The 20,800-nt window shown below is 49.9% G+C and overlaps 20 non-coding genes across 20 annotated transcripts; all 20 read right to left on the bottom strand.

Moving 5' to 3' along the window:
* Window positions 1-49: 49 nt before the first annotated feature.
* On the bottom strand, window positions 50-131 carry Trnas-uga (transfer RNA serine (anticodon UGA)). The gene has a single exon. It is a non-coding gene; the product is annotated as a tRNA-Ser (tRNA).
* A 927-nt stretch (window positions 132-1,058) lies between these two features.
* Trnak-uuu (transfer RNA lysine (anticodon UUU)) lies at window positions 1,059-1,131 on the bottom strand. The gene has a single exon. It is a non-coding gene; the product is annotated as a tRNA-Lys (tRNA).
* A 539-nt stretch (window positions 1,132-1,670) lies between these two features.
* On the bottom strand, window positions 1,671-1,743 carry Trnaf-gaa (transfer RNA phenylalanine (anticodon GAA)). The gene has a single exon. It is a non-coding gene; the product is annotated as a tRNA-Phe (tRNA).
* Window positions 1,744-2,322: 579 nt separating this feature from the next.
* On the bottom strand, window positions 2,323-2,404 carry Trnas-uga (transfer RNA serine (anticodon UGA)). The gene has a single exon. It is a non-coding gene; the product is annotated as a tRNA-Ser (tRNA).
* Window positions 2,405-3,331: 927 nt separating this feature from the next.
* Trnak-uuu (transfer RNA lysine (anticodon UUU)) lies at window positions 3,332-3,404 on the bottom strand. The gene has a single exon. It is a non-coding gene; the product is annotated as a tRNA-Lys (tRNA).
* Window positions 3,405-3,942: 538 nt separating this feature from the next.
* On the bottom strand, window positions 3,943-4,015 carry Trnaf-gaa (transfer RNA phenylalanine (anticodon GAA)). Its single transcript has one exon. It is a non-coding gene; the product is annotated as a tRNA-Phe (tRNA).
* A 579-nt stretch (window positions 4,016-4,594) lies between these two features.
* Trnas-uga (transfer RNA serine (anticodon UGA)) lies at window positions 4,595-4,676 on the bottom strand. Its single transcript has one exon. It is a non-coding gene; the product is annotated as a tRNA-Ser (tRNA).
* Window positions 4,677-5,603: 927 nt separating this feature from the next.
* On the bottom strand, window positions 5,604-5,676 carry Trnak-uuu (transfer RNA lysine (anticodon UUU)). Its single transcript has one exon. It is a non-coding gene; the product is annotated as a tRNA-Lys (tRNA).
* A 538-nt stretch (window positions 5,677-6,214) lies between these two features.
* Trnaf-gaa (transfer RNA phenylalanine (anticodon GAA)) lies at window positions 6,215-6,287 on the bottom strand. The gene has a single exon. It is a non-coding gene; the product is annotated as a tRNA-Phe (tRNA).
* A 579-nt stretch (window positions 6,288-6,866) lies between these two features.
* Trnas-uga (transfer RNA serine (anticodon UGA)) lies at window positions 6,867-6,948 on the bottom strand. The gene has a single exon. It is a non-coding gene; the product is annotated as a tRNA-Ser (tRNA).
* Window positions 6,949-7,875: 927 nt separating this feature from the next.
* Window positions 7,876-7,948, bottom strand: Trnak-uuu (transfer RNA lysine (anticodon UUU)). Its single transcript has one exon. It is a non-coding gene; the product is annotated as a tRNA-Lys (tRNA).
* A 538-nt stretch (window positions 7,949-8,486) lies between these two features.
* On the bottom strand, window positions 8,487-8,559 carry Trnaf-gaa (transfer RNA phenylalanine (anticodon GAA)). Its single transcript has one exon. It is a non-coding gene; the product is annotated as a tRNA-Phe (tRNA).
* Window positions 8,560-9,138: 579 nt separating this feature from the next.
* Trnas-uga (transfer RNA serine (anticodon UGA)) lies at window positions 9,139-9,220 on the bottom strand. The gene has a single exon. It is a non-coding gene; the product is annotated as a tRNA-Ser (tRNA).
* Window positions 9,221-16,141: 6,921 nt separating this feature from the next.
* Window positions 16,142-16,214, bottom strand: Trnaf-gaa (transfer RNA phenylalanine (anticodon GAA)). The gene has a single exon. It is a non-coding gene; the product is annotated as a tRNA-Phe (tRNA).
* A 579-nt stretch (window positions 16,215-16,793) lies between these two features.
* Trnas-uga (transfer RNA serine (anticodon UGA)) lies at window positions 16,794-16,875 on the bottom strand. Its single transcript has one exon. It is a non-coding gene; the product is annotated as a tRNA-Ser (tRNA).
* Window positions 16,876-17,802: 927 nt separating this feature from the next.
* Window positions 17,803-17,875, bottom strand: Trnak-uuu (transfer RNA lysine (anticodon UUU)). The gene has a single exon. It is a non-coding gene; the product is annotated as a tRNA-Lys (tRNA).
* A 538-nt stretch (window positions 17,876-18,413) lies between these two features.
* Window positions 18,414-18,486, bottom strand: Trnaf-gaa (transfer RNA phenylalanine (anticodon GAA)). The gene has a single exon. It is a non-coding gene; the product is annotated as a tRNA-Phe (tRNA).
* Window positions 18,487-19,065: 579 nt separating this feature from the next.
* Window positions 19,066-19,147, bottom strand: Trnas-uga (transfer RNA serine (anticodon UGA)). Its single transcript has one exon. It is a non-coding gene; the product is annotated as a tRNA-Ser (tRNA).
* A 927-nt stretch (window positions 19,148-20,074) lies between these two features.
* Trnak-uuu (transfer RNA lysine (anticodon UUU)) lies at window positions 20,075-20,147 on the bottom strand. Its single transcript has one exon. It is a non-coding gene; the product is annotated as a tRNA-Lys (tRNA).
* Window positions 20,148-20,685: 538 nt separating this feature from the next.
* Trnaf-gaa (transfer RNA phenylalanine (anticodon GAA)) lies at window positions 20,686-20,758 on the bottom strand. Its single transcript has one exon. It is a non-coding gene; the product is annotated as a tRNA-Phe (tRNA).
* Between the last annotated feature and the right edge of the window lie 42 nt (window positions 20,759-20,800).

Genomic DNA, 20,800 nt, shown 5'->3' with positions numbered 1-20,800 from the left:
ACTGCTAGGATGCAGCTGAACGTCCATCTTCTGGGAGCGAGAAAATTTCCGCAGTCGGCAGGACTCGAACCTACGCTCCCAGAGGGAATCTGATTTCAAGTCAGACGCCTTAACCACTCGGCCACGACTGCACGTCTCAGAAGCGTCTCTCGACAACTGAAACTCCCACCTTTGCAAGCAATCTCATGGCAGAAGGCAGCATGGGCTTACTCTTTTCTGTAGTGATTCCACTGCCAGCACATTAGACGTTACGAAAGTGTATTAATTTTCGCCCCGACAGGGACTAGAACCCAGGACCCTTTGGTTGAAAACCTAACGCTCTACCGACTGAGCTATCCGCACCCACGCACGAGCATTGTCATACAGCTGCGTCGTGTGCGAGTGATTCGCATGTCGTAATTGCTGGCTTATGGCTCCAATGGCGACTTCACCGACTTCCCACTGACGCGCCGCTGACGCTAGTTTTCTGGCGTCTTAAGGGATGGACATACTTGCAAGTAGCTGCGAGATCATTGAAAAGAAACGCGGCGCCATTGCTTTTGCCGCACTCGACTGATTGAATTGCAATTCTTAAAAAGGAATGAACCTTCACTCTGTCCAACAATTTCAAGCACGTGTGTGTACTCACGAACTCGGCGAAGGCGCGAGAAAATGACGGGGGCGCACTCGTGGGCCTGCGACGGCTTCCTGCAGTCACATCGTCAGTGCGAGGTGGACCGGTAGGCACAGGAAGCAGCGGCCGTCGTGAAACTCAGCATTCTTAAACGGAAATTTTCGTCTTGTTTAGAATGGCGTCATTGGTTTGCACGCTCATTCATGCGTGTGAAAATATTTGCTGCTCTTTACGCAGAATCGCACGCAGCCGGCGGGATTCGAAACTACTTTCGAGTCAGACGCCTTAACCACTCGGCCACGGCTGCCCCGAACGCAGCGTTCTCCCGACACGTGCAAATTGAACCGTTTAAAGCACTGTGGTGTCAGAAAACGGCGTTGCTGCATTCTTTTCCGTAGTGTTTCCACCACTACCAGAGGCAACGCTACCAAATTATTAAAATTTCCGCCCGAACAGGGACTTGAATCCTGGACCCTTAGGTTAAAAGCCTAATGCTCTACCGACTGAGCTATCCGGGCTCACAACGCCTTATGAAACATCTCACGATGCACAACGACACATTGACTCATGTCCTTTACTGTTGTGCAATCGCTGCATGGAGCTGTTAGTAGTTAAACGTCGCCTGAATGCTGTCTGCAAACTTATCGCGCAAAGCTCGTAACAGACCATCGAACAATGTTGACACACGATGCAAAAACAAACTGCAGCAGTCGTTACGTCTCATACGTTGGAGTAGAGGATTTACGTGTTTTGTCGACACTCATCGGGCAATTGGAAAATTCACAAGCACTTCGAATGCAATGTTTCCCACGTTTTCGCTCATTTCACGGTTCCGCTTGATACGTTCTTCACCTCCTGGCACAAAACAGGGAACGCAGTCAGTAGGACGTTTTTTTTTATTTTCTTACTTCTCAGAGAGTTGCCTACTGCGTTCCTCTTATGGCAAGCACTAGACAACCAGAACAGTTACAGAAGGGAGTCATGTCCGTTCTCGGCTGTAGTTACATTATCACAAAGTCAGAGCAATTCCATTGGCGTCGGCTTCAAAACGAAGCCGTGCCGAAACCCGGGATCGAACCAGGGACCTTTAGATCTTCAGTCTAACGCTCTCCCAACTGAGCTATTTCGGCTGACGCACAGCGCCCCTCTTTTGCACGTCTGCCCCGTTGCCAATTTCACAGTCATCTTCGTCTGAAAGAACACAGGGACGCCGAAAGGCGAACAGCAGATGCAGTAAAGTACCACACACATTTCTTCTGCTTCCATCGTCGTAACTAGCAAACATGTCGACTCGATTCATGTAATATTGACTTCGCTGACGCTAGAAAAGCTGTGCTATATCGATGCCACGTGCAACTAGTGTGCAGAGAACGAGGCAGAGGAAGGAGTGAGCCTCTCCAAAGTGTGTGAGGCAGTATCTAGCAGATACACGCGGTAAAACATTTGACTTGCGTTTGCTCATTAATTGCTACACGTCATCGTCTGCAAGCTAAAATAATCACATCTGCACTGCCCAGAGAGGCGACACTTGCACTGACACCTGGTGGACGGTTGTGAGACGAGGAGATGAGCTGTGGCTTCTGGGCACGACTGTAGCGCTGCACCCTGGAGCCAAGAACACTGCACCTTGCTGGCGGCCCACGTGTTTAGTAGTGACGCAACTGCTAGGATGCAGCTGAACGTCCATCTTCTGGGAGCGAGAAAATTTCCGCAGTCGGCAGGACTCGAACCTACGCTCCCAGAGGGAATCTGATTTCAAGTCAGACGCCTTAACCACTCGGCCACGACTGCACGTCTCAGAAGCGTCTCTCGACAACTGAAACTCCCACCTTTGCAAGCAATCTCATGGCAGAAGGCAGCATGGGCTTACTCTTTTCTGTAGTGATTCCACTGCCAGCACATTAGACGTTACGAAAGTGTATTAATTTTCGCCCCGACAGGGACTAGAACCCAGGACCCTTTGGTTGAAAACCTAACGCTCTACCGACTGAGCTATCCGCACCCACGCACGAGCATTGTCATACAGCTGCGTCGTGTGCGAGTGATTCGCATGTCGTAATTGCTGGCTTATGGCTCCAATGGCGACTTCACCGACTTCCCACTGACGCGCCGCTGACGCTAGTTTTCTGGCGTCTTAAGGGATGGACATACTTGCAAGTAGCTGCGAGATCATTGAAAAGAAACGCGGCGCCATTGCTTTTGCCGCACTCGACTGATTGAATTGCAATTCTTAAAAAGGAATGAACCTTCACTCTGTCCAACAATTTCAAGCACGTGTGTGTACTCACGAACTCGGCGAAGGCGCGAGAAAATGACGGGGGCGCACTCGTGGGCCTGCGACGGCTTCCTGCAGTCACATCGTCAGTGCGAGGTGGACCGGTAGGCACAGGAAGCAGCGGCCGTCGTGAAACTCAGCATTCTTAAACGGAAATTTTCGTCTTGTTTAGAATGGCGTCATTGGTTTGCACGCTCATTCATGCGTGTGAAAATATTTGCTGCTCTTTACGCAGAATCGCACGCAGCCGGCGGGATTCGAAACTACTTTCGAGTCAGACGCCTTAACCACTCGGCCACGGCTGCCCCGAACGCAGCGTTCTCCCGACACGTGCAAATTGAACCGTTTAAAGCACTGTGGTGTCAGAAAACGGCGTTGCTGCATTCTTTTCCGTAGTGTTTCCACCACTACCAGAGGCAACGCTACCAAATTATTAAAATTTCCGCCCGAACAGGGACTTGAATCCTGGACCCTTAGGTTAAAAGCCTAATGCTCTACCGACTGAGCTATCCGGGCTCACAACGCCTTATGAAACATCTCACGATGCACAACGACACATTGACTCATGTCCTTTACTGTTGTGCAATCGCTGCATGGAGCTGTTAGTAGTTAAACGTCGCCTGAATGCTGTCTGCAAACTTATCGCGCAAAGCTCGTAACAGACCATCGAACAATGTTGACACACGATGCAAAAACAAACTGCAGCAGTCGTTACGTCTCATACGTTGGAGTAGAGGATTTACGTGTTTTGTCGACACTCATCGGGCAATTGGAAAATTCACAAGCACTTCGAATGCAATGTTTCCCACGTTTTCGCTCATTTCACGGTTCCGCTTGATACGTTCTTCACCTCCTGGCACAAAACAGGGAACGCAGTCAGTAGGACGTTTTTTTTATTTTCTTACTTCTCAGAGAGTTGCCTACTGCGTTCCTCTTATGGCAAGCACTAGACAACCAGAACAGTTACAGAAGGGAGTCATGTCCGTTCTCGGCTGTAGTTACATTATCACAAAGTCAGAGCAATTCCATTGGCGTCGGCTTCAAAACGAAGCCGTGCCGAAACCCGGGATCGAACCAGGGACCTTTAGATCTTCAGTCTAACGCTCTCCCAACTGAGCTATTTCGGCTGACGCACAGCGCCCCTCTTTTGCACGTCTGCCCCGTTGCCAATTTCACAGTCATCTTCGTCTGAAAGAACACAGGGACGCCGAAAGGCGAACAGCAGATGCAGTAAAGTACCACACACATTTCTTCTGCTTCCATCGTCGTAACTAGCAAACATGTCGACTCGATTCATGTAATATTGACTTCGCTGACGCTAGAAAAGCTGTGCTATATCGATGCCACGTGCAACTAGTGTGCAGAGAACGAGGCAGAGGAAGGAGTGAGCCTCTCCAAAGTGTGTGAGGCAGTATCTAGCAGATACACGCGGTAAAACATTTGACTTGCGTTTGCTCATTAATTGCTACACGTCATCGTCTGCAAGCTAAAATAATCACATCTGCACTGCCCAGAGAGGCGACACTTGCACTGACACCTGGTGGACGGTTGTGAGACGAGGAGATGAGCTGTGGCTTCTGGGCACGACTGTAGCGCTGCACCCTGGAGCCAAGAACACTGCACCTTGCTGGCGGCCCACGTGTTTAGTAGTGACGCAACTGCTAGGATGCAGCTGAACGTCCATCTTCTGGGAGCGAGAAAATTTCCGCAGTCGGCAGGACTCGAACCTACGCTCCCAGAGGGAATCTGATTTCAAGTCAGACGCCTTAACCACTCGGCCACGACTGCACGTCTCAGAAGCGTCTCTCGACAACTGAAACTCCCACCTTTGCAAGCAATCTCATGGCAGAAGGCAGCATGGGCTCACTCTTTTCTGTAGTGATTCCACTGCCAGCACATTAGACGTTACGAAAGTGTATTAATTTTCGCCCCGACAGGGACTAGAACCCAGGACCCTTTGGTTGAAAACCTAGCGCTCTACCGACTGAGCTATCCGCACCCACGCACGAGCATTGTCATACAGCTGCGTCGTGTGCGAGTGATTCGCATGTCGTAATTGCTGGCTTATGGCTCCAATGGCGACTTCACCGACTTCCCACTGACGCGCCGCTGACGCTAGTTTTCTGGCGTCTTAAGGGATGGACATACTTGCAAGTAGCTGCGAGATCATTGAAAAGAAACGCGGCGCCATTGCTTTTGCCGCACTCGACTGATTGAATTGCAATTCTTAAAAAGGAATGAACCTTCACTCTGTCCAACAATTTCAAGCACGTGTGTGTACTCACGAACTCGGCGAAGGCGCGAGAAAATGACGGGGGCGCACTCGTGGGCCTGCGACGGCTTCCTGCAGTCACATCGTCAGTGCGAGGTGGACCGGTAGGCACAGGAAGCAGCGGCCGTCGTGAAACTCAGCATTCTTAAACGGAAATTTTCGTCTTGTTTAGAATGGCGTCATTGGTTTGCACGCTCATTCATGCGTGTGAAAATATTTGCTGCTCTTTACGCAGAATCGCACGCAGCCGGCGGGATTCGAAACTACTTTCGAGTCAGACGCCTTAACCACTCGGCCACGGCTGCCCCGAACGCAGCGTTCTCCCGACACGTGCAAATTGAACCGTTTAAAGCACTGTGGTGTCAGAAAACGGCGTTGCTGCATTCTTTTCCGTAGTGTTTCCACCACTACCAGAGGCAACGCTACCAAATTATTAAAATTTCCGCCCGAACAGGGACTTGAATCCTGGACCCTTAGGTTAAAAGCCTAATGCTCTACCGACTGAGCTATCCGGGCTCACAACGCCTTATGAAACATCTCACGATGCACAACGACACATTGACTCATGTCCTTTACTGTTGTGCAATCGCTGCATGGAGCTGTTAGTAGTTAAACGTCGCCTGAATGCTGTCTGCAAACTTATCGCGCAAAGCTCGTAACAGACCATCGAACAATGTTGACACACGATGCAAAAACAAACTGCAGCAGTCGTTACGTCTCATACGTTGGAGTAGAGGATTTACGTGTTTTGTCGACACTCATCGGGCAATTGGAAAATTCACAAGCACTTCGAATGCAATGTTTCCCACGTTTTCGCTCATTTCACGGTTCCGCTTGATACGTTCTTCACCTCCTGGCACAAAACAGGGAACGCAGTCAGTAGGACGTTTTTTTTATTTTCTTACTTCTCAGAGAGTTGCCTACTGCGTTCCTCTTATGGCAAGCACTAGACAACCAGAACAGTTACAGAAGGGAGTCATGTCCGTTCTCGGCTGTAGTTACATTATCACAAAGTCAGAGCAATTCCATTGGCGTCGGCTTCAAAACGAAGCCGTGCCGAAACCCGGGATCGAACCAGGGACCTTTAGATCTTCAGTCTAACGCTCTCCCAACTGAGCTATTTCGGCTGACGCACAGCGCCCCTCTTTTGCACGTCTGCCCCGTTGCCAATTTCACAGTCATCTTCGTCTGAAAGAACACAGGGACGCCGAAAGGCGAACAGCAGATGCAGTAAAGTACCACACACATTTCTTCTGCTTCCATCGTCGTAACTAGCAAACATGTCGACTCGATTCATGTAATATTGACTTCGCTGACGCTAGAAAAGCTGTGCTATATCGATGCCACGTGCAACTAGTGTGCAGAGAACGAGGCAGAGGAAGGAGTGAGCCTCTCCAAAGTGTGTGAGGCAGTATCTAGCAGATACACGCGGTAAAACATTTGACTTGCGTTTGCTCATTAATTGCTACACGTCATCGTCTGCAAGCTAAAATAATCACATCTGCACTGCCCAGAGAGGCGACACTTGCACTGACACCTGGTGGACGGTTGTGAGACGAGGAGATGAGCTGTGGCTTCTGGGCACGACTGTAGCGCTGCACCCTGGAGCCAAGAACACTGCACCTTGCTGGCGGCCCACGTGTTTAGTAGTGACGCAACTGCTAGGATGCAGCTGAACGTCCATCTTCTGGGAGCGAGAAAATTTCCGCAGTCGGCAGGACTCGAACCTACGCTCCCAGAGGGAATCTGATTTCAAGTCAGACGCCTTAACCACTCGGCCACGACTGCACGTCTCAGAAGCGTCTCTCGACAACTGAAACTCCCACCTTTGCAAGCAATCTCATGGCAGAAGGCAGCATGGGCTTACTCTTTTCTGTAGTGATTCCACTGCCAGCACATTAGACGTTACGAAAGTGTATTAATTTTCGCCCCGACAGGGACTAGAACCCAGGACCCTTTGGTTGAAAACCTAACGCTCTACCGACTGAGCTATCCGCACCCACGCACGAGCATTGTCATACAGCTGCGTCGTGTGCGAGTGATTCGCATGTCGTAATTGCTGGCTTATGGCTCCAATGGCGACTTCACCGACTTCCCACTGACGCGCCGCTGACGCTAGTTTTCGGGCGTCTTAAGGGATGGACATACTTGCAAGTAGCTGCGAGATCATTGAAAAGAAACGCGGCGCCATTGCTTTTGCCGCACTCGACTGATTGAATTGCAATTCTTAAAAAGGAATGAACCTTCACTCTGTCCAACAATTTCAAGCACGTGTGTGTACTCACGAACTCGGCGAAGGCGCGAGAAAATGACGGGGGCGCACTCGTGGGCCTGCGACGGCTTCCTGCAGTCACATCGTCAGTGCGAGGTGGACCGGTAGGCACAGGAAGCAGCGGCCGTCGTGAAACTCAGCATTCTTAAACGGAAATTTTCGTCTTGTTTAGAATGGCGTCATTGGTTTGCACGCTCATTCATGCGTGTGAAAATATTTGCTGCTCTTTACGCAGAATCGCACGCAGCCGGCGGGATTCGAAACTACTTTCGAGTCAGACGCCTTAACCACTCGGCCACGGCTGCCCCGAACGCAGCGTTCTCCCGACACGTGCAAATTGAACCGTTTAAAGCACTGTGGTGTCAGAAAACGGCGTTGCTGCATTCTTTTCCGTAGTGTTTCCACCACTACCAGAGGCAACGCTACCAAATTATTAAAATTTCCGCCCGAACAGGGACTTGAATCCTGGACCCTTAGGTTAAAAGCCTAATGCTCTACCGACTGAGCTATCCGGGCTCACAACGCCTTATGAAACATCTCACGATGCACAACGACACATTGACTCATGTCCTTTACTGTTGTGCAATCGCTGCATGGAGCTGTTAGTAGTTAAACGTCGCCTGAATGCTGTCTGCAAACTTATCGCGCAAAGCTCGTAACAGACCATCGAACAATGTTGACACACGATGCAAAAACAAACTGCAGCAGTCGTTACGTCTCATACGTTGGAGTAGAGGATTTACGTGTTTTGTCGACACTCATCGGGCAATTGGAAAATTCACAAGCACTTCGAATGCAATGTTTCCCACGTTTTCGCTCATTTCACGGTTCCGCTTGATACGTTCTTCACCTCCTGGCACAAAACAGGGAACGCAGTCAGTAGGACGTTTTTTTTATTTTCTTACTTCTCAGAGAGTTGCCTACTGCGTTCCTCTTATGGCAAGCACTAGACAACCAGAACAGTTACAGAAGGGAGTCATGTCCGTTCTCGGCTGTAGTTACATTATCACAAAGTCAGAGCAATTCCATTGGCGTCGGCTTCAAAACGAAGCCGTGCCGAAACCCGGGATCGAACCAGGGACCTTTAGATCTTCAGTCTAACGCTCTCCCAACTGAGCTATTTCGGCTGACGCACAGCGCCCCTCTTTTGCACGTCTGCCCCGTTGCCAATTTCACAGTCATCTTCGTCTGAAAGAACACAGGGACGCCGAAAGGCGAACAGCAGATGCAGTAAAGTACCACACACATTTCTTCTGCTTCCATCGTCGTAACTAGCAAACATGTCGACTCGATTCATGTAATATTGACTTCGCTGACGCTAGAAAAGCTGTGCTATATCGATGCCACGTGCAACTAGTGTGCAGAGAACGAGGCAGAGGAAGGAGTGAGCCTCTCCAAAGTGTGTGAGGCAGTATCTAGCAGATACACGCGGTAAAACATTTGACTTGCGTTTGCTCATTAATTGCTACACGTCATCGTCTGCAAGCTAAAATAATCACATCTGCACTGCCCAGAGAGGCGACACTTGCACTGACACCTGGTGGACGGTTGTGAGACGAGGAGATGAGCTGTGGCTTCTGGGCACGACTGTAGCGCTGCACCCTGGAGCCAAGAACACTGCACCTTGCTGGCGGCCCACGTGTTTAGTAGTGACGCAACTGCTAGGATGCAGCTGAACGTCCATCTTCTGGGAGCGAGAAAATTTCCGCAGTCGGCAGGACTCGAACCTACGCTCCCAGAGGGAATCTGATTTCAAGTCAGACGCCTTAACCACTCGGCCACGACTGCACGTCTCAGAAGCGTCTCTCGACAACTGAAACTCCCACCTTTGCAAGCAATCTCATGGCAGAAGGCAGCATGGGCTCACTCTTTTCTGTAGTGATTCCACTGCCAGCACATTAGACGTTACGAAAGTGTATTAATTTTCGCCCCGACAGGGACTAGAACCCAGGACCCTTTGGTTGAAAACCTAGCGCTCTACCGACTGAGCTATCCGCACCCACGCACGAGCATTGTCATACAGCTGCGTCGTGTGCGAGTGATTCGCATGTCGTAATTGCTGGCTTATGGCTCCAATGGCGACTTCACCGACTTCCCACTGACGCGCCGCTGACGCTAGTTTTCTGGCGTCTTAAGGGATGGACATACTTGCAAGTAGCTGCGAGATCATTGAAAAGAAACGCGGCGCCATTGCTTTTGCCGCACTCGACTGATTGAATTGCAATTCTTAAAAAGGAATGAACCTTCACTCTGTCCAACAATTTCAAGCACGTGTGTGTACTCACGAACTCGGCGAAGGCGCGAGAAAATGACGGGGGCGCACTCGTGGGCCTGCGACGGCTTCCTGCAGTCACATCGTCAGTGCGAGGTGGACCGGTAGGCACAGGAAGCAGCGGCCGTCGTGAAACTCAGCATTCTTAAACGGAAATTTTCGTCTTGTTTAGAATGGCGTCATTGGTTTGCACGCTCATTCATGCGTGTGAAAATATTTGCTGCTCTTTACGCAGAATCGCACGCAGCCGGCGGGATTCGAAACTACTTTCGAGTCAGACGCCTTAACCACTCGGCCACGGCTGCCCCGAACGCAGCGTTCTCCCGACACGTGCAAATTGAACCGTTTAAAGCACTGTGGTGTCAGAAAACGGCGTTGCTGCATTCTTTTCCGTAGTGTTTCCACCACTACCAGAGGCAACGCTACCAAATTATTAAAATTTCCGCCCGAACAGGGACTTGAATCCTGGACCCTTAGGTTAAAAGCCTAATGCTCTACCGACTTTTTTTTTTTTTTTTTTTTTTTTTTTTTTTTTTTTTTTTTTTTTTTTTTGACCTCCTGCACCCAAAGCAGGAATCACACCCCCTTTTTTTTTTTTTTTTTTCAGAACTGATAAAACACGAGCGTGACAGCATTCGAACCTGTAATCTTCAGATCCGAAGTCCGACGCCTTATCCATTTTTTTTTCTTTTTTTTTTTTTTTTTTTTTTTTGTTCGTTGTAATTTGTATATTCGTTTGTTTTCTCTCCATCTTCTTTGCTCATTTCTGCTGTCTGTTTTGCGCGTTTGTTTCATGCAAAATACACCAAATTTAATATGTCGTAGAAATAACTGCTCCTGGGAAGGACATATTCTTGATCTCATACGTTGTTTTATTCAGAATCACAATGAGACAAATGGAAGTCTTTGCAGTGAGTATAACCTTGACTATAGTACAGGAAAAACGAATTGTTATAACAGATATTCATGTTATCCACGTCCTACTTCATCTCAAGGACGATGTGAAGAAAATTTTGAAATGTTGACTGATACCGGTGCCCATATTGGTTGGTTGTGCGCCAGTGTTGGTGTGAGAGATATACTTGAAAATCTAAGACATTAGGCGCACTGCCGGACAGAATATAGTGGATAAAATGTCCCATAAGCCATAGATAGCTGTTATGTTTGGCTGCAGGGAAGAGTCGATAGTCCGGGCGCAGAATGTCGTGGATCTGAATCGCATGAGGCGCAGTCCGGTTGAGCACAGCGAGTTTTTTGCGCGTCCAATTCCAGATGTGCACTTGATCCTTGCAGACAAACAGATGTGCAATAGTCTCAACCATGTGGCACAAGTCGCAGTAGGGACTGGGTGCAAGATTAATCCTGTGCCGCTTTTCTTTCGTCGGAATAGTGTCAGCGACCACGTCATACCATTTGGAGCGGACATCTGTCGGAAGCGTTGGATTATGGATGTTAGCCCAAACGAGGGACCAATTGCAAGCCGGATACTTCTTTTCCAAGGGGCCAGGCAGTGACGGCCGAAGTAAGTGGCGGTACAGTTTTACTGTCGGCTTCTTGAAAAGCTCGTCGTCGAGATAGCTACTTTCAAGGTAATACAGTGCTATATGCTGAAAGTGCGGGCCGACGTGGCCAATGTCCACAGGCGGAGATATATTGCGGGGGCGGGACAGTTGATAGAGCCGCTTCGTGACGGTGTCCTCGCTGGCGGTGAGTATCTGCCATGAGCGTTTCAGATACAGGGCTAGGGCATGAATGCCGGGGTTTTTCAGCCCAAGTCCTCCCATATCGCATGGCAGTGCTGTCGTGGTGAAGGAAACCTTAAAAATATTGAGCTTCCAGACGTACCAGGCGGCCGCCGCTAGGAGTGATCTTGCTACTGTGGGTGGCATAGGTAGGACGGCGGCAACAAATTGTAATTTGGAGAGGGCATAAGAGTTGACGAAAAAGGCTCGCTGCAGACGATCGAGGTGTCGCATGTTCTGGTCGCGCAGGAGTGCTTTTATCGCCTGAATTTTGGGTATCCAATTTTTGTGAGACATGTCCAGAGGCCGGGCCGTAACGTAGAGACCAAGGTGTTTTCTAGTCTGTACACAGGGCAGCCAAGCGTCGCCTGTGATAGGTCGTTCTTGACCAAGCGTTAAGGCGGCGGATTTATTGACGTTTAACATGGCACCACTATCTCTTTGGAATTCCTCAAGAATGCGTTTCGCTGCGGTGACATCGCGAACGTCGTTAAGAAGCACGCTGACATCGTCTGCGTAAGCTTGGACCACAGACTTGATACCATAAAACTGGAATCCAGGGAGGCTATGATGTAGATGGCGCAACAAGGGTTCCATGAGGATCGCATAGAGCGTCGTTGAAAGTGGACAGCCTTGCTTGATACCCCGTGAGAGCTGGACGTACTCCGTCAATGTATTATTGATCAGGAAGCGTGTACGGGTACCACTGATACAGTTGTTGATGAGGTGGATAAAATTAAGACTGAAGCCCATTGATTCCATCACGCCGCTGAGATAGTGATAGTCAGCTCGATCGTAAGCCTTATCGAAGTCAAGAAATGCTATGGCCATAGGAGTGCGGGTGGCCCAGGTGAGGGAGACGAGATCCCGATATAGCGCCAAAATGGTGGACAGCGACCGACCACGGATCGCACTCATTTGGTATGGTCCCAGAAGATAGGGTAACAGCTGCCGTAATCGGGCATTGAGGGCGCGCGTCAGAAGCTTAAAGTCGGCATTGAGCAGAGTAATGGGCCGCAGATCTTTGGTGGTGGTCGGCGTCGGCGTCTTAGGTATTAAAACAGTTAACCCTTCTGTGAAGGCTGGGGGTAGAGCAATCCCACGTAGTACTTCATTGTACATCTCTGTGAGTTCGTCCCCTAATATAGGCCAATATTTGACGTAAAACTCGACAGAGAGCCCGTCCGTGCCCGGAGATTTATTTCGTGGCGCAGCAAGCAGGGCATCCTTCAGTTCTTCTTTGGTAAAGGGAGCAAGCAGGTCCCGATTGAGGTCATCGGTAATGCAGTACGGCGGGGGTCCAGAATGATACCATTCTCGCACTTTCTCATGTGGTACACCAGCACAGGTGTAAAGTGCAGCAAAGTGGTTGGTAACATGGTTTTTGATGTCTCGCTGTAGGGTATAACAAGCACCGTCTGCATCCTGCAACTTATGAATAAGTTTCCTACGCGCTGCACGTAACTGTTGGACGATATGATGGACTCACGTCTGCTGTTGCGGCAAGTTTGTGGAGTCACGTGCTCGAATCTGGTGGCCGACGGCAGTGCAGCCCGTCAAGGATGTAATCTTGGCTTGGAGTCTGCGTACGTGCGTGATGTTATTAGGCACCTGATGATAATCCCGGTACAATTCTCGCAGGGCACAGAAATAGAATTCAGTGATTTCCTTCTCACCGCGAGCGCGAATCCGGGCGTGGTGCTTGATGCAAGTAATGAGTTTCCCCTTTGCATGAAGCGTCCACCAATCAATCCACGTGGAATACGTGGGCCTGCTTGATGTTACGGAGTGCCAAACTGACCGGATCTCACGCTCTAAAGTGGCGTCTTGTAAGAGGCGACAGTTGAGTTGCCATCGTCCGAAGCCTCTATAAACTTTCTGCGGTGAGTGATTAAAGACGATGTGGTAAGCGATATGGTCACTGAAATTAACGGGCCAATATTCGCAAGTTCCCACGTCGGCTAAAAGACCGCGTTGCACATATATGCGATCTAACCTGCTGGAAGATGTCTGCGTAAAGTGAGTAAAGGCAACTTCATCTGGGTGTAAGGTCGCCCACGTGTCGACTGACTGCAATTCTGTAACCAGTGTTAGCTGTTCCTGGCTGAAGTTGAAGTTCGGCGTTTGATCGGTGCGGCGCAATACGCAGTTAAAGTCACCACCCATAATAATACGCAGACGCAAGTCGGTGATTAGATTCGCTATCTCTCCCGTGTAAAACTCCCTCCTCGCCGCTCGCGCGTTGGAACCGGAAGGGGCGTACACATTAAGAAGGAGTACATCATGGAACTGTGCGGCAATGCCTCGTCCGGTAGGTAACATGGACAAACAAGAACATTCAATGCCTTCCCGATACAGAATGATCGTACCTGCCTCCGTCCCTATATTGACAATGGCGTCATAACCGGGGACGTCGGCTAGGAGTGGAGTCAGTGCTTCCTGTACGAACAGAATATCTATATCAGCGGCCCGTAAATAATGTCGAAGGCTGTGGATTTTTGCTTGAGAGACAATGCGGTTAACATTTATGGTAGAAATCTTATAGGATTGTCGTGAACGGAGCGATGTGGGATGAGTGGTCATCTGCAGATGAAAACAGGTACGATTTTTATCCCTTCATCAGTCGTCCGCTTCGGAGGTCGTATAAGTCTAGACGTCGCCGTCCGTGGACGCTGCATTGCGCCGAGACGTAAGCAGCGTATCACCAGTTGCCATCGGTTCTTCACGCTCGGGATTGCCAGTCATATCTTCAATATCATCCGCCCAATTATCGACAGACACAGCCGTCGTCGCGCCTGCTGCAGCAGTTCCGGAACCGCATTGCGGGCCGTCACCCTGCACATCTGCAACTTGGGCCGTCCGCGGTGGTGCACTAATATGTGCCCTCCCCGTGTCAAGGTTGGATACATCATCGTTAATATTCATGGGTGAGGCCAACGACGGAAGATAATCTTCGGTCCCCGAAGTGTCATCGCAGATCATGCGGCCCGCGTGTTTGGCCTTTTCACGCAAGGGAGGTGCCGATTGAGCTGCCGCCGGACGAGCGATCCGACGTTTCTTGTGCTTTTTCGGGGAGGACTCACTGACAGAGGCTTCCGCATTCTTTAAAGGAAGAGGAAGAGCCTCTGTCTCTTGCTGGCTGTCAGTAGCAGTAGTGGCCGCCTCCACAACGTCAACCCTGGCTTCCTCACGTGAGGCGTCACGGGGCACCGCGGCTAGTAAGCCAGCGACCGGCAAGGCTTCCTGAGCGGGAGAGATTTCCATAGGTACATCTCCGTCATTCGTAACATCGGCCACACTAAGTCCGACTTCCGCAGCCGACGCAGTGGGTGTATTTGCACGGACCGCCGCTACATAAGTAGTCGGTAATATTGTCGGTTGCGGGGGAGGGCCCAGTTCACCCGCAGGCAGCTGCGTTACACGTCGTTGGATGCACTGTGCCCGGACGTGTCCCGTGGAATTACAGCCTGAACATGTACGAGGCTGTCCCTCATATATGATTATCGCCCTATATCCACAAATCGTTAGGTAGGACGGAATATGCCGTTGCAATTCGATCTTAATTTGCCGCACACCGTTCAAAACAGGGTACTTGTGGAACGGGGCCCACTTTTCGGCAATGTTACTGATAATTTTGCCGTAGGACTTAATAGAAGCATTAATTTGTTCAGCCGAGATTTCAAAAGGCAACTCGAAAATCCTGACGGTACGAATACCAAGACCAGCGTGGACAACAGTCACCTCACCAACATTCCCGTCACTGTGTCGAAATTTATAGGTACCGCCACATGAATCGATGATTTTGTCGCACAATTCTGGGTCACGCAATTTGATATAAACTGTGCTACTGACAATAGACAAATGGATACCAATGATATCAGTGGGAGGCAATTTAACGTCTTCATCGAGAAATCGTTCGACTTCGTAATATTTCGGTCGAGAAAAACTTCCATCAAACATAAACTTCAAAGTATCTTTCCGCTCTAGGTGATCCATGTTAGGTTCTATTCGTTACAAACAAGATGTTTGCGCGCCGCAACGGCCCTCGACTCACCACGTGCAGCACCGCAGGCCGCAGCTGAGCATGTAAACAACGCTCCAGGCACGTCCGACCTGCACGACGGCCGCGCCTCGACGACCGACTGAGCTATCCGGGCTCACAACGCCTTATGAAACATCTCACGATGCACAACGACACATTGACTCATGTCCTTTACTGTTGTGCAATCGCTGCATGGAGCTGTTAGTAGTTAAACGTCGCCTGAATGCTGTCTGCAAACTTATCGCGCAAAGCTCGTAACAGACCATCGAACAATGTTGACACACGATGCAAAAACAAACTGCAGCAGTCGTTACGTCTCATACGTTGGAGTAGAGGATTTACGTGTTTTGTCGACACTCATCGGGCAATTGGAAAATTCACAAGCACTTCGAATGCAATGTTTCCCACGTTTTCGCTCATTTCACGGTTCCGCTTGATACGTTCTTCACCTCCTGGCACAAAACAGGGAACGCAGTCAGTAGGACGTTTTTTTTATTTTCTTACTTCTCAGAGAGTTGCCTACTGCGTTCCTCTTATGGCAAGCACTAGACAACCAGAACAGTTACAGAAGGGAGTCATGTCCGTTCTCGGCTGTAGTTACATTATCACAAAGTCAGAGCAATTCCATTGGCGTCGGCTTCAAAACGAAGCCGTGCCGAAACCCGGGATCGAACCAGGGACCTTTAGATCTTCAGTCTAACGCTCTCCCAACTGAGCTATTTCGGCTGACGCACAGCGCCCCTCTTTTGCACGTCTGCCCCGTTGCCAATTTCACAGTCATCTTCGTCTGAAAGAACACAGGGACGCCGAAAGGCGAACAGCAGATGCAGTAAAGTACCACACACATTTCTTCTGCTTCCATCGTCGTAACTAGCAAACATGTCGACTCGATTCATGTAATATTGACTTCGCTGACGCTAGAAAAGCTGTGCTATATCGATGCCACGTGCAACTAGTGTGCAGAGAACGAGGCAGAGGAAGGAGTGAGCCTCTCCAAAGTGTGTGAGGCAGTATCTAGCAGATACACGCGGTAAAACATTTGACTTGCGTTTGCTCATTAATTGCTACACGTCATCGTCTGCAAGCTAAAATAATCACATCTGCACTGCCCAGAGAGGCGACACTTGCACTGACACCTGGTGGACGGTTGTGAGACGAGGAGATGAGCTGTGGCTTCTGGGCACGACTGTAGCGCTGCACCCTGGAGCCAAGAACACTGCACCTTGCTGGCGGCCCACGTGTTTAGTAGTGACGCAACTGCTAGGATGCAGCTGAACGTCCATCTTCTGGGAGCGAGAAAATTTCCGCAGTCGGCAGGACTCGAACCTACGCTCCCAGAGGGAATCTGATTTCAAGTCAGACGCCTTAACCACTCGGCCACGACTGCACGTCTCAGAAGCGTCTCTCGACAACTGAAACTCCCACCTTTGCAAGCAATCTCATGGCAGAAGGCAGCATGGGCTTACTCTTTTCTGTAGTGATTCCACTGCCAGCACATTAGACGTTACGAAAGTGTATTAATTTTCGCCCCGACAGGGACTAGAACCCAGGACCCTTTGGTTGAAAACCTAACGCTCTACCGACTGAGCTATCCGCACCCACGCACGAGCATTGTCATACAGCTGCGTCGTGTGCGAGTGATTCGCATGTCGTAATTGCTGGCTTATGGCTCCAATGGCGACTTCACCGACTTCCCACTGACGCGCCGCTGACGCTAGTTTTCGGGCGTCTTAAGGGATGGACATACTTGCAAGTAGCTGCGAGATCATTGAAAAGAAACGCGGCGCCATTGCTTTTGCCGCACTCGACTGATTGAATTGCAATTCTTAAAAAGGAATGAACCTTCACTCTGTCCAACAATTTCAAGCACGTGTGTGTACTCACGAACTCGGCGAAGGCGCGAGAAAATGACGGGGGCGCACTCGTGGGCCTGCGACGGCTTCCTGCAGTCACATCGTCAGTGCGAGGTGGACCGGTAGGCACAGGAAGCAGCGGCCGTCGTGAAACTCAGCATTCTTAAACGGAAATTTTCGTCTTGTTTAGAATGGCGTCATTGGTTTGCACGCTCATTCATGCGTGTGAAAATATTTGCTGCTCTTTACGCAGAATCGCACGCAGCCGGCGGGATTCGAAACTACTTTCGAGTCAGACGCCTTAACCACTCGGCCACGGCTGCCCCGAACGCAGCGTTCTCCCGACACGTGCAAATTGAACCGTTTAAAGCACTGTGGTGTCAGAAAACGGCGTTGCTGCATTCTTTTCCGTAGTGTTTCCACCACTACCAGAGGCAACGCTACCAAATTATTAAAATTTCCGCCCGAACAGGGACTTGAATCCTGGACCCTTAGGTTAAAAGCCTAATGCTCTACCGACTGAGCTATCCGGGCTCACAACGCCTTATGAAACATCTCACGATGCACAACGACACATTGACTCATGTCCTTTACTGTTGTGCAATCGCTGCATGGAGCTGTTAGTAGTTAAACGTCGCCTGAATGCTGTCTGCAAACTTATCGCGCAAAGCTCGTAACAGACCATCGAACAATGTTGACACACGATGCAAAAACAAACTGCAGCAGTCGTTACGTCTCATACGTTGGAGTAGAGGATTTACGTGTTTTGTCGACACTCATCGGGCAATTGGAAAATTCACAAGCACTTCGAATGCAATGTTTCCCACGTTTTCGCTCATTTCACGGTTCCGCTTGATACGTTCTTCACCTCCTGGCACAAAACAGGGAACGCAGTCAGTAGGACGTTTTTTTTATTTTCTTACTTCTCAGAGAGTTGCCTACTGCGTTCCTCTTATGGCAAGCACTAGACAACCAGAACAGTTACAGAAGGGAGTCATGTCCGTTCTCGGCTGTAGTTACATTATCACAAAGTCAGAGCAATTCCATTGGCGTCGGCTTCAAAACGAAGCCGTGCCGAAACCCGGGATCGAACCAGGGACCTTTAGATCTTCAGTCTAACGCTCTCCCAACTGAGCTATTTCGGCTGACGCACAGCGCCCCTCTTTTGCACGTCTGCCCCGTTGCCAATTTCACAGTCATCTTCGTCTGAAAGAACACAGGGACGCCGAAAGGCGAACAGCAGATGCAGTAAAGTACCACACACATTTCTTCTGCTTCCATCGTCGTAACTAGCAAACATGTCGACTCGATTCATGTAATATTGACTTCGCTGACGCTAGAAAAGCTGTGCTATATCGATGCCACGTGCAACTAGTGTGCAGAGAACGAGGCAGAGGAAGGAGTGAGCCTCTCCAAAGTGTGTGAGGCAGTATCTAGCAGATACACGCGGTAAAACATTTGACTTGCGTTTGCTCATTAATTGCTACACGTCATCGTCTGCAAGCTAAAATAATCACATCTGCACTGCCCAGAGAGGCGACACTTGCACTGACACCTGGTGGACGGTTGTGAGACGAGGAGATGAGCTGTGGCTTCTGGGCACGACTGTAGCGCTGCACCCTGGAGCCAAGAACACTGCACCTTGCTGGCGGCCCACGTGTTTAGTAGTGACGCAACTGCTAGGATGCAGCTGAACGTCCATCTTCTGGGAGCGAGAAAATTTCCGCAGTCGGCAGGACTCGAACCTACGCTCCCAGAGGGAATCTGATTTCAAGTCAGACGCCTTAACCACTCGGCCACGACTGCACGTCTCAGAAGCGTCTCTCGACAACTGAAACTCCCACCTTTGCAAGCAATCTCATGGCAGAAGGCAGCATGGGCTCACTCTTTTCTGTAGTGATTCCACTGCCAGCACATTAGACGTTACGAAAGTGTATTAATTTTCGCCCCGACAGGGACTAGAACCCAGGACCCTTTGGTTGAAAACCTAACGCTCTACCGACTGAGCTATCCGCACCCACGCACGAGCATTGTCATACAGCTGCGTCGTGTGCGAGTGATTCGCATGTCGTAATTGCTGGCTTATGGCTCCAATGGCGACTTCACCGACTTCCCACTGACGCGCCGCTGACGCTAGTTTTCTGGCGTCTTAAGGGATGGACATACTTGCAAGTAGCTGCGAGATCATTGAAAAGAAACGCGGCGCCATTGCTTTTGCCGCACTCGACTGATTGAATTGCAATTCTTAAAAAGGAATGAACCTTCACTCTGTCCAACAATTTCAAGCACGTGTGTGTACTCACGAACTCGGCGAAGGCGCGAGAAAATGACGGGGGCGCACTCGTGGGCCTGCGACGGCTTCCTGCAGTCACATCGTCAGTGCGAGGTGGACCGGTAGGCACAGGAAGCAGCGGCCGTCGTGAAACTCAGCATTCTTAAACGGAAATTTTCGTCTTGTTTAGAATGGCGTCATTGGTTTGCACGCTCATTCATGCGTGTGAAAATATTTGCTGCTCTTTACGCAGAATCGCACGCAGCCGGCGGGATTCGAAACTACTTTCGAGTCAGACGCCTTAACCACTCGGCCACGGCTGCCCCGAACGCAGCGTTCTCCCGACACGTGCAAATTGAACCGTTTAAAGCACTGTGGTGTCAGAAAACGGCGTTGCTGCATTCTTTTCCGTAGTGTTTCCACCACTACCAGAGGCAACGCTACCAAATTATTAAAATTTCCGCCCGAACAGGGACTTGAATCCTGGACCCTTAGGTTAAAAGCCTAATGCTCTACCGACTGAGCTATCCGGGCTCACAACGCCTTATGAAACATCTCACGATGCACAACGACACATTGACTCATGTCCTTTACTGTTGTGCAATCGCTGCATGGAGCTGTTAGTAGTTAAACGTCGCCTGAATGCTGTCTGCAAACTTATCGCGCAAAGCTCGTAACAGACCATCGAACAATGTTGACACACGATGCAAAAACAAACTGCAGCAGTCGTTACGTCTCATACGTTGGAGTAGAGGATTTACGTGTTTTGTCGACACTCATCGGGCAATTGGAAAATTCACAAGCACTTCGAATGCAATGTTTCCCACGTTTTCGCTCATTTCACGGTTCCGCTTGATACGTTCTTCACCTCCTGGCACAAAACAGGGAACGCAGTCAGTAGGACGTTTTTTTTATTTTCTTACTTCTCAGAGAGTTGCCTACTGCGTTCCTCTTATGGCAAGCACTAGACAACCAGAACAGTTACAGAAGGGAGTCATGTCCGTTCTCGGCTGTAGTTACATTATCACAAAGTCAGAGCAATTCCATTGGCGTCGGCTTCAAAACGAAGCCGTGCCGAAACCCGGGATCGAACCAGGGACCTTTAGATCTTCAGTCTAACGCTCTCCCAACTGAGCTATTTCGGCTGACGCACAGCGCCCCTCTTTTGCACGTCTGCCCCGTTGCCA

Source organism: Schistocerca gregaria, unplaced genomic scaffold (genome assembly GCF_023897955.1).
Source record: "Schistocerca gregaria isolate iqSchGreg1 unplaced genomic scaffold, iqSchGreg1.2 ptg000395l, whole genome shotgun sequence".
NCBI classification, from domain to species: Eukaryota; Metazoa; Arthropoda; class Insecta; order Orthoptera; family Acrididae; genus Schistocerca; species Schistocerca gregaria.
This window is presented reverse-complemented; position numbering and strand designations above follow the sequence as displayed.